The following is a 13080-nucleotide window of genomic DNA, read 5'->3' on the forward strand; positions in this document are numbered from 1 at the left end:
ATAGTTTCTCGCTGTATTCAGGAGCTAATTTGAGGAGATTTGTGGATTAATGATCAAGATAAACAGAAGTTATAGAGCTATGGCAAAAAAAAAATTCTAAAAAATAAAAAAGAGATTTGAATCATTCCTTTTTTAGATACACTTTTTGTCAGTGCAAAAATGGGTAAAGGTTAAAATATCACATTTGTGTTTCACTGAGAAGTCAGAACTACTGAAGGTTATTAAATTAGGAATACTCAGATGAGGTAGGCCTACCTTGAAATGAACAAAAAATATATGAAAGACAAACGTAAGTGAATAGATTTTAGCATTTTTTATGGATACATATTCTATCTTCCTAGTTATTTCAAAGATTTCACATTATGGTTAAATAAAAAGTTTAGGCAGTTATAAAAAATAATGTATATGTGTCAAAAATTCACTTGAAGCTGTGAGCCATATTCAGCTCACATGCTTGAAAAATGTTTGACAATGACCTGTCAATTTGTGTTTGGTTGAAGAACTGTCAGCCAAACAGGTGCAAGAGGAAATGTAAAGCAGAACTTACAGCAACTCATATTAAGCACATTAGGCAATACATTGTATTTAAACTTCTCTGAAATAAAGCTAAAACTAGTCGTCTTATCTATTAAAAACAGAAAACAAAGATCTTTTTAGTGTGCCCTGCACCCATCATCTTTCGGTTTTATGCCTTTCACCCATCATCCTTCGATAAGCCCAAAGAAAAAAAATATCTTAAACAGTTTGAGCCATGCATACAAATGTAAACACTGAATAATAATCTTAAACTGAATCGTCTTATGTTTGAAAACTGCCACTGTATCACATGATATCTCATTTATATTCACATCCCTGCCTGGATGCAAAATTCAAATGCGGTTGCACTGTAGGAGGGGGTACAGTAGGGGTGGGATATGTGTCTAAATCAAAGTGTTATGGCATTTCAAAGAGCAAGTGTTGAAAGCAAGCATGCACAGGCAGGAGTAATGGTTGCTCACAGAAATGGAACTACTGTAAATAAACAGGCTAGAAAGTTTGATGCTGATCAAGTAAATGCATATAAAAGATGAATGTAGCTACAAGGTCTCCAAAGGGAATCTAACGTAGAAAACTATCAAAGATTATTCCTTAAGCCCTGCTCAAAATGCTCCTTTAGGTCTGGAACATTATAACATTTTAGAAAAGTTGATAGATTTCTTTTAAAATCTCATCAGCTTTGCCTGCTTACTTTGTTTTTCTCCAATTATCCTGTTATTCTTGCTCCAACACACACACACACACACGTCCACACACACATGCACACTTAGATTCTGATGTGAAGCCAGTTCAGAGAAGCAGAATGCTTTGGATACATGCGGCTGAGCAGAGATGAAATGTGCTCTGTGGCCTTTGTTCAGTCATTGAGCAAAAAATAAACAAGTCTCACCGCATCCACTCACACTGGATTTCAAGGATAAATCTTAATTGAAAAGCTTGACACAGAAATTACTTTTTTTTGTGGAAAGCAAGAAAGAAAGATTTGAGCTTACATACTCTGTTCAAAGTTGTGACTTGGTTGCTTTGACTGATGGCATTCATTTGGCAGTAAATCTCAAAGCAGCATTGTAAAATAAATATAACATTTTGGCGTATTTGTAGTATCATTATCATTATTACAATTATTATTATTTGTATTATAATTGCTATAATTATTAGCTGCTGCTGAAATGCAAGGAAAACCAAAAATTTGAGGAAAAAAATGTAACCATTTTATTTTGATACCTACAATATTCTACCTACCAACTTATCACAGGACATACTCAGTAAAAAGGCAGCCGTGCCCTAATACACTCAATCTGATTCAAAAATAAAGAATCAAATTCGCTTCTGGACTCTTGTCCAAAAACATTTTCATAAACCTGACACCCCTGATGCAAATCTAGCGAGGGAGGAGCTACAGCTGACCTTTGTTTTACATGCTCATTTCTACAGTATGGAAGACATGCAAGATGTTGAGAGAGTGGCTTGACTCTATTTAGAGAAGTCTGCAAAGGCCCCAGAAAGCATATCACCTTGTCTGTGTCCATGAGATCGTTCATATTAACTCACAGTACGGTGGGAGTCACCATCTACCACAGGAGCTGCATCTGGGCAACAGCTGCTTTCAGTGGTACTTCTGTCTGTCTGTGGCCCATAGAACTTGCTGTTTGTCGGCAGAAGGGGAAAAAATAAAATAAAAGTAGGAGACCCTTTGATTTCGTGTCTCAAAACAAACATGAAAAGTTTGGGACTTTGGGGTAGGCATCCACTCACTAGTCACTTTATTGACAAAATTACTTGTGGCAAAGATGAGTTCTTAATTGCTTTACGCAAATTTTCAGCAAAGTTCAGATATCACTAATCCTGGTTGAATTCAATATTATAAAAAAATTTAAAAAATGCAAAGGCTTGGTCACACAAACAACCTCTGTCAGTGTTTATCTAAACTCTTCTTGTTGGGGAGGTGACAGTGTAAGTCCTGACCCTCATACCATTGTGCAGCCACTCAAACTATCCATTCACCATACTTTTTAAGTTTTAATTGTTGCGTTTTAAGGGTTTTGTATTAATTAGATCAGGACATTTCCTGTACAGACTAAACTTAGTCTGAGCAACGGGAGAAGCAACTGCATGATTTCTTGCTGTTGGTCGAGTGTTGACGTGACACAGAGCTGAGAGGGCTCAAGGGAAAAAGCAGCACTTTGCTATTTCCATCCACTTGATAAGATGACGATAAGTCTCTTCAACATTCCTCTACCATAGATCGTTTGGAGCCCTCTCGGACACAGTTTTCTTTCATGTAGAAGTGTTATTTAAGTGTTACCTACATTTAAAAAAGTGGTAGACACCTCCATATTGTAATTGCCAATTCTGAGCACCAAGCACCCTGTACACAATGTTCCCTGTTAACCTTTGAGACTAACAGTGTCTCAGGGATGGCTCCTAAAATGGATTAAACCGCAATCAGTGAGACAAAGAGCTCAACAGACTGCCAAGCTCCCTAAGGCTGGGGGCATGCAGAGTAGCACATCTTATCCAAAGCATTTTCAAGCTTAGATCTTTATCCCCCCCTAAACCATGTCATCGGCTACACACACAAAGTTACTTTCTCACATTGTTTTTTTGCTGTTAGAATTGCCTAAGCAAAATGTAGAGTTTTCTTTAAAAAAAAAAAAAAAAGTTTTATATGGGCCTACAGTATGTATCTCAAATTAGTGTTGTGGTTGAACACACTACACTCTTAATGTTGTTTATGATTTAGGTCAAATTGGAATATCACAGTTGAAATGCATTGCATGGGTGCAGGTGACATAGCATGTGGTGTTCGCTATCATAAAACTGAAGTGATGCAGTCTGTTGCGCAGTTTGTGCATTGCAGCCCATTGAAATGCATTTAAAAGATTAACTGCTGTTTGACATAAAAAAACCCGGCATAATTTCACACCAGAGTTTTCTGGATCCCTAAGAGAACAATTGGAAGCAGTTGTGTCTGATGCATCTTGGATCAGCTGCAGGGTCACCAGCTGGAAGCAACCCATCACAGATGTTTCATTTGTTTAATCCTGGTACATCTAAGGGTGGTGGAGCAGCAGTAGGGATGTCTCCCTATAGCTCCCATAGTCAGCTCAAGGGTCCCCCCTTTCCCCCCCACATTTTACTTGTTCTAATTCAAGAAACTCCTCTTTTCTGCTTCCCCAGGCACATTTCTGGCAGCACTGCTCTGCCTTGAGCATCTTTTGAGAAGAGCTAGATGGAAGCTCACATTGGACAGTCAACTTGGCCATAAAAACACTCTTGTTGAAAAAAAGGCATCACCAAGGTGAAGTAAGACTGTTAAGACCTCTTCAGGTAACCTGGTCTAGTACAAATCAGCTGTGAGGAGCCAATCACCTTTAGGCAACATCAGGAACCAAATCTTTGCAGTCATGGTCGTACCTGTTCCTTCCTTCCTTCAGTCAGTGCTGCCTTATGCAAGTTGTGTTGGTGTCTGGAAGCTTCTGGAATCTGGCAGCCTTCTTTGCAGCATACTGAAGCCGCAGGTTTCTGGGATTTGGCAAGCTGAAAAAGTAGTCCTGATCAAGAGGCTAAGCAGTCCTTGCATAATCTTCCACCATGTAAACCCAGGTAATCTTCCTGTTCACCACAGTGTCCCAGGTTGTCTATGGTGTTTCCAGAGATACACTTTGATCTAAAATTTTCCGTCCTCATTTCAACAGTCACAATTATTTTTCAGCAGTTGCTTTTAAAAAATTAAAGGAGCCAATGTTTGTGTTGTTCTAATTTTCACTGATCACCTTTTCACTTTCCTGCCACAAATGCCAAACATTCAAGTACTTTTATTTTTTAATTTTTATTTGGAAAGAAACTTTTATGACAATAAATCCTCTAGTCTTAAAATCTGGCTTCAAGTTTTCAGAAATATAACCTAATTTATTTACTGCCATCAAAACGGCTATGAACTACATACAAGTCTTTGACTGTATTGAAATTTATTGCTAGCGACGTACTCAATTATTTTCCACCGACTACATCCAAGGAGCAGTTTGTCCAGGTGGTTTCTAAGGAATGTTTTTTTCCAGAGAGCAGATTTACAGGTTTCTTCAGAGCATAAGGAAAATGTGGAAATGATGTCAGGCTTTTAGCTCTTTATTGCATTACCTAAGCACAGCACATGATAACAGCATAAACTATATGCACTAATGAATAAAGTGCATTTTTACATTGGATCTCCTTTATTGTCCCTCAATTGAGCTCAGCGATAAAATTATAGTTTTATGGATTTGTTTTTTTTTTTCTTTTGTTCACAGAATTGTTTGATACACTAAAAAAATGTTTTGTGTTTAGATCATCTTTAGCTTTCTAAGCCATGGTTGGTCTATATCTATACTTCAGGCTCCAACAAAGGATTGGGATGATATAGAAGAATCCTGAACGATTTGCCCCCCCCTAAAAAAAAAGAAAAAAGGAAATATTAGCCTGTATGTATTTTGCTATAATATAAATTTTACACATTTGGCTGTTAACAGTGCTCATTCGGTTCATCCTCACCATTGATTGCAGGCATTCCATGTAGATCAATTTAATCTTTGAAGCTCCAAGTCAGAACAAAGGGTGGAGTAAGTTTTATGTATTTTTTAATCATAATAATGTGAGCATTTTAACATAACATAACATTTTAAAGAAGAAAAAAATGAGATCATGGTAATCATTTCTGAAGTTGCTGCACAGGCATATAGTTGATCAAAGATTACACCTACACAAAAGAAAATGAAAAAAAAAAAAGTTTTGAGATAGCACCTAACCTTTTGTTGTTGAGAAATGAACTTTGAGACAATTTAACCTGTTTTCCTCCGCTTAAGCTGCACTGCTCCCTGTTCCTATAGAAACCAAAGTCACAGAGGGAACTGTTTTTTGGATATTGTCGCTCCAAATGAAGCACATAATCAATCAAAGTAGAGTAATAATGTCCAGGTCTGCAAACAATGTCTCACTGTGACTGAAGGTATAGCGTGCCTGCATATTTGGGTTTTCGAAGGCTGTGAGACTAAAGGTAACACAATCCCTAGAAAAGCAGAGAGCAAGTAGGAGGTTATGGAGGTCTAAACAGACAAAAGGACCAAGATGGAATTAAAAAGAGAATATGAAGGAAATGGTAGGTTGAGAGCACATGCCATCCAAAGACACTTCAGCAGCGGTATCAGCCAGTTGTCTCTGAAGAGGTGAGATACGAGTACTTTCCTGTCTTAGGGATAAGAGTGGATTAACATTCCTAGGATGCTACAGTATTTAAAGTTATTACAATAGAATTATTTGCAAATATTATAAAGTACACTTTGATGTATTGTGAATGCATAAAATACAGTGCAGTCTCATAGTAGCCACACAGATTGCAGCATCTCTAAATTAATATCTGCCAATCTGCTGAATACAAGGGGATGGCTTGTTTGAAACTGTTTCACCAAGTTAAAATGTTAAAGTGGATGAGCAATGTAAAAAAAAGAAAACCATTAACAATACAATAATTGACTTTTTAGTGTATCATAAAACAGAAAAAAGACAAAAGAAAAGAAAAAGAGGACATTCAATTCCAAATGGCTTCACATTTATTGTAAGGACTGTCATATTAACCCAAAAATAAACAAACGAACAAGTAACTCAGACTATAGTTACAAAAAATGACAAAATATGAAATCACAGAGTTATTTCCTATGTTACAAAAAAAAATAGTTTGCTTTAGGAATCTACCATTTAGATCAATTTACAATCTAGATCATACAATCTACATTGACAGTCAAGTCTAAACTAAGATTAAAGTTTTTCTTTTGCATTTCCAAACAGTCTTAAAAAAACTAAGCTTACAGATACAGGATGGTCTGTGCTGTCGGTTTGCCATTGAGAGTTTTATTGAACTGGCCTGTTCCTACACAACATAACCTCCTTTGGCTGTCAATCAACAACAGTGCTTTCTCCACACAGTTTGTGTGGGAACTGGGGGCGGGTGTAAAATTTATGACTTGATCATTTTAGGGATTGTAAACATCCATCATATAGGGTATTAGGTTTGTTTTCAAATTTTTTATTGTACAGTTCTTTTTTTTCCTAGACTTTTAGTTTAGACTTGTTGTGCAAAATATTTAGGAATTTTTCTTTTTCCAGATCTTCAAAATCACATAGGGCACGTGCTGTTTTATGAACTATGCATCCTTTTATAAACAGAACTTATGTTCAGCCAAAGAAGTTTTAAAAAAACTGCAGATTCACTATATTACCAACAGTATTCGCTCACCTGCCCTGACTCACAAATGAACTAAAGTCAGTCGGTCGTGGTGCAGCGGTAGGGCGGTCGACCCACGATCGTAAGGTTGCAGGTTCGATTCCCGCCTTGAATGCCCATGAGTCAAAGTGTCCTTGGGCAAGACACTGAACCCTACCTTGCCTGTGGTGGTAGGCGGGCACCTGTGTTTGGCAGCGGAGCGGCCACCAGTGTCTGAATGTGTGTGCGACTAGGTGAATGGGTCTGTGACTGTAAAGCTCTTTGTCCTTGTAGATAGAAAAGCGCTATACAAGTATACGCCATTTACCATTCCTAACCAATATGTCCGTCCACCTTTTGTGGCTATCACAGCTTCAACTCTTCTGGGAAGACTCCCCACAAGGTTGAGGAGTGTTCATAGGAATTTTTGACCATTATTTCAAAAGCGCACTGGTGGGGTCACACAGGTTGGTTAAGAAGGCCTCCTCTCGAATTCATCCAAAAGGTGTTCTATCAGGTTGAGGTCAGGACTCTGTGCAGGCCAGTCAAATTCATCCACACCAGAGTCTGTCATCCATGTCTTTATGTCTTTGTGCACTGGTAGCAGTCATGTTGGAAGAGGAAGGGTCTGCTCCAAACTGTTCCCACAAGGTTAGGAGCATGAAATTGTCTACAATGTTTTGGTATCCTAAAGCATTCAAAGTTCCTTTTACTGGAACTGAGGGTCCAAGCCCAAGTCCTAAAAAACAACAACCCCAGACCATCATTCCTCCACCAAATTTCCCACTCTGCACAATGCAGTCCAAAATGTATATTTATCCTGGCAACCTCTACACCCAGACTCGTCCATCAGATTGCCAGATGGAAAAATGTGATTCATCACTCTAGAGAACACGTTTCCACTGCTCTTAGAGTCCAGTTGTGGCGTGCTTTACACCACTGCATCCAACTCTCCAACACGGTGATGTGTGCCTTGGATGTAGCTGCTCAACCATGGAAACCCATTCCGTGAAGCTCTCTGCATACTGTTCTTGGTCAATCTAAAGGTCACATGAAGTCTGGAGCTCTGTAGCAATTGAATCGGTTAGTTCAAAAGGGTCCCAAGTCCACAATCTTTCAAAATAGAGACATTATTCTATGGTCTTCAAGGGAAAAGCTAGCTTATTATGTGCAAAAAAGTCCCAAGTCCGTTGTAATGTATTGACTTTGCTTGACATTTAAAATCCATTAATGCAAATTCCTGGACTTGGGCCTCTCTTGTATGGGTTTTGCTTTATCCCATATATGGCAGCACTAGTTATGCAATATGGCAGCGACCCTGTTTAATTCAAGAAGGGCCCAAATCCAGAGACTTTAGTTTGCTTGTCCTCTGAAATAATAAAAGGGAGGTGCTTCATTTTATAGCATTTGTAAGCTATGAATAGGGATGGGTATCGTTAAGGTTTTAACGGTACTACTAGTCTTATCGATACTGCTTATCGATCCGGTATTTTAACGGTACTCTTATCTATACTTTTTGAGGACGAATAATAAATAAATAAATAACAAATGAAGAACATAAAGTATTTTATTTCCTCATTATGCAACAAAACTGTTTTTTATTTAACAAAAAATTTTACTTTATACATGAGAATGTTCCAGACAGGATATTCATTTAATTGTTTAATCTAATTATTTTTATTCTTTATGAGCGTGATGTTTCCTTTGATCTTTTGTCCATTTTCCACAACCTTGAATAGACTTTTCTGTCTGTCAAACACCAGAGTTAAGATAAGTGAGATGATGGAAACAAATTCACTTTGATGCAGCCTCCTTTCTATTTATTTATTTTTGTTTAAATCCAGTAACCCCAATAAATTATGTTATTTTATGGATGACAACTATCATTAGTCATTAATTATTATTAAGTGTTAGGAAGCAGCTGATAGTGTGTCACGGGTCTGGAATCATAAGCGGTCAATCTAAGCCCCGCCTCTCTAGCTGTTTGTTTTGTGTAGAACACGCCGCTACAGCGTGTTCTACACAAACAGCGCAACATACGGTCAATGTAGCAGCAAGGTGACAGGATAGTAGGGGCTCCTTGACGCAAACTTAATTAATTTTACGCAGAAACAGGTGTTCTTAGTCTAGGGCGCTCACGTGTCCCCTACGAGACTGTGTGTGCGCTGCCTTGTCTTGTGTGTGTGCGCGAGCGGCGCGTGCTGTCTGAACAACAGCCCCGCCCCCTTGCACACAAATAGACAGACAGAGCTCTCCGCTTCAACGAGAATACCGAAATTAATATCATCTTTAATTAACGGAAAATTGACTGACTTGGTGAGTTAAATATGGCAGATAACGCTTGTTGGACTCAAAAAAGAAAACGAAAAAGTAACTTCTCCAGTACCGAAAGCAGAACCGTTCAGGTCAGATCTTAACGATACTGCGGTCTTGAAGAATGTGGCGCCGGGGCTGGTTCAATACCGGGGCACAGTACCCATCCCTAGCTATGAACTGGGGCTAAATCTGGGTAAAGTATTAATCATTTGGTGTAGCCTCCCTTTAAGCTATGCAATAAAAATCATTTCATGGAAAAACAAACGTCTTGGACTTGGGCCCCTTTTGAACTAACCAATTCAATTGTCTGTGCAGAAAGTCGGTTACCTCTCCTTATGCACTTCATTATCCCTCTCTATCAATTTACGTGGCCTACCACTTCATGGCAGAGTTGCTGTTGTTCCCTAACTCTTCCATTTTGTTATGATAGAGCTGAAAGTTGACTTTGGAATATTTAGGAGTGAGGACATTTCCCGACTGGATTTGTTGCACAGGTGGCATCCTTTTGACAGTTCCGAACTGGAATTCACTGAGCCCCTGAGAGCGGCCCATTCTTTCACAAATGTTTGTAGAAACAGTCTGGATGCCTAAGTGCTTGATTTTATACATCTGTGGCCTGGCCAAGTGATTAGGACACATGATTCTGATCATTTGGAAGGGCGAGTGAATACTTTTGGTAGTATAGTGTATGTTAAAAGTATTTCTCAGCATTTCTGATGATATGGATATGGTAAAAGGAGTATAGTTGTATAGCGCTTTTCTACCTTCTTTAAGGGCCAAATTGCTTTAGTCAGTGCCATTCACCCATTTACACACTGATGTTTATGATATGAAATTAAAACATAATAATAACAATAACAATAAAATACACGTTTATCACATCTGTATAATGTTAGCTGACTTTTATGTCCAAATTTAAGTTGCAAAGTTTCACCTCAATTCTGGATAAGATACATTCGAAGTCCAGCCCAAAGGCACAATGACAACGCCTTTTTAAAGAAAAAAAAAAGCAAATGAATGTCTCATTTATTTGATCCCTAAAAGGGACAATAATGCTTTAAGCTCAAGAAATATTGAGCTTAATATATAATATATATAGAATTTATAAATAATGAGTGAGTTTTCTGGTTCCCTGATACTTGATTGTCAAACCTAAAGAGTTTGACAACAATGTCTTATGGCAGCTTCCAATGAAGTTAGAACACGTCAGGTCTATTTGTCTTTTCTTTTATAACAACTTGTTCCAATTTATTCAGTTGGTTTTCTGAGTATAAATATTAGACTTGAACCCGTGGAGGCTGAGATTCTCAATATTACTAAAAAGAGGGAGTGCCAGTCACAAATATTTGGGCCCATGTAGGAACTGTATTTTTATAGTTGAAAGCTTGTCTCATTTGCCAACTTCTGTCTTTCACCAAGTGTTACCAGAAACAAAGAAAAGAACAAAAAAAGAAGAAAAGTAGACATTTACACTCTACTTTTTCTGGGTAGCCAAGTTCTTTACAGAAAACTGATCTTAAATTCTTGTAATATTTATGTAATTATGCTAATATAATGCATAACAGACATTATTTATTAGTACAGTTTTATTGTTCTAAGTTTTATTATCATCTTCTACAATACATCATGATGTATTTATGATATTCAGCAATTCTAGATGGATTCAATCAAATCCGATGCACAGGTCTGTTTCCTTGAAACAAGCAAAAAAAAAAGTTAGAAGTGAAAGTCTCTTTTGATTAAATGTTCTGCTCACTGCATTCCTAGAAGCATGACATTGACTGGGTTTTTGAACCAGCATCTGAACTCATCTGGGTGAACCCATCTGTAAAAGGAAATGACAGCAACACATGATTTTTCCCAATGTCATGCAATAGTGATTAAACAGAACTACAAACACAAGAGGTCAAAGTAAACTTTCTCTAAAGATTGGGTAACCTCAAGGATGAAAGCAGAGTAAGAGGCTCATAGATCTCTGATCGAACTGTTCCTGCAGTTCGATTCTTGATAAACATCACAGAAGCAATTGATAGTTCAGACACGCTTTTTGCAGCTTAGTTGGTTGACATGGTTCTGAATTTAGAATTCAGCAAACTTGGAATAAGAATAGACAACAATGAAACTCAAGTCAATCCAACATTTTTGGAGCAAATAATTTTGCCCATTGTTTTTGAGTCCCCCCCCTAAAAACTACACGCAACTCTGATTGATAAGTTTAAAAATGGTAGAGTGGATGTTCCTACTCATTATTTTTGTCAAACATGGCAAGCTTAGTCCCTTCGCTGGTGTGATCTCTCTTTGTGGATTTAGAGTGTCCTCTATGCATACAACTTTCATTTCCAAACAGTAAAATGCACATGTTTATGTAAATAAACCAAAATAACCAGACTTGGAAATTAAACCAATTTTGTATTTGCATGTGCTCAACCATTTCTGTGTGTGTGTGTGTGTGTGTGTTCCAGTGTGTCTGAGCTTCAGTGTGTGGGTGTGGAAGTGACACTGGCTGTCAGACAGTAAAGTGCTGTGAGGAGTCAAGGGGAGGTATGGCCCTGCTCTCAGACGCTGTGTTCTGTGACCTCGGACCATCATAAATCTCCAAGTTCCCTCATTCTAGTGTCAAATTGAGCGGTGCTCGCCGGCAATTAGAAATTTTGTGTTGCATGAGCAAATAATGTTGCACCCCCACACCACAGGAATAGGCCATCTATAGAGTTACAATAATTCAACAAGGGGGAATGCTGGCACAACAATAAAAAAATAAACAAAAAAATCTAAAGCTTAAAAAAAATTAATAATAATAATTTGAATGATACTTTCTTTTTATTGATTAATTTATATTTCCTGTTTGAATCATGTTTGCAAATTTTGTACATTTCATACTTTTTAGCAAAAAAAAATGGATTAAGCTCTTTTGTTTGGTTTTTCTGTTGCTTCCTTGGTTCTTGTCATGGTTTCTTTTCAGTACTTGTGATTTTTCTTCTGGCACAATTACATCAGGTGTAAGTTTCATAGTTTCAAGTTTCTAATTATCCACATCTGTTTTTTTTTGGGTAATTATCTTCAGTGTAGTAATGTGTCTGGTTTTTAGTTTTTGATTTTTTTCTGTTAGGTCGTCTGTTTTGTCATGTTTCTCCTTAATTTTGCATCCTTCTCCGTACTGATATGTTGTGCAGTTTTTCATCTAATTATCTGTTGTAGAGGTTCCCACCTTTTTTTGTTGTTTTTTTTTGTTATTTGTTTGTGCCACAGCTCATTTTCCTGTCAGACATACAGATTCATAGCAATAAATAACTAGAATCTTAAGAAATTGCAGCACATGCTCCAATCAATAATCCAGATGTGTAAAGATATAGCGTTTCTAATGACAGTTTTCAACTTGAAAATACTTGACAGGGTTAACTGGTTGAATAACTTCTCTGCAATTAAGCTTTTTAAATTGCATCTTCACATCAAAACTAATTGACAGATTTAAAATCAATGAAATGTGAGGATTGGATTAATATGGAATGAACAAACTTAAAGAGAGTGTCACTTTATTGAGTCTGACATCCCAAAGATCATGTTTCCTAAAGATTTTCTGCTTTAATAAAAACTCAGCTGATTCTGTTGTAAGCAGACTAACACTTGTAGCATGTGGTATTAATATTGTAACTTCAAATCCATATACCTGCTAACAGTAATCACTGTCACGGCCTCATGCATGCTTTATTTGGTCTAGGTTTTGATCAGAAGTGCTCTGCTCTGTGGCCTTATGAGACTTTGGCAGCAAAGAAACCAACTCCTTTGCATGCTTCTGCTGCATTTATTAGCCCATTTCATAAGGACCTGCATAGAGATTTACTGCTAAGTTCATCTTGAAAGCTTTTTTATTGTTGTAATTTTAACCCCAAAAGAATGTAGTTAGTACCAACGGAGGCATATATAACACACAGGAGCCTTGCCAAACTGTGGTTTTTAATACACATGCACTCAACGTTGGACAGCAGAGAAGG

Source organism: Oryzias latipes, chromosome 4 (assembly GCF_053564925.1).
Source record: "Oryzias latipes strain Hd-rR chromosome 4, Olatipes_Hd-rR_3.1".
Taxonomy (NCBI): Eukaryota; Metazoa; Chordata; class Actinopteri; order Beloniformes; family Adrianichthyidae; genus Oryzias; species Oryzias latipes.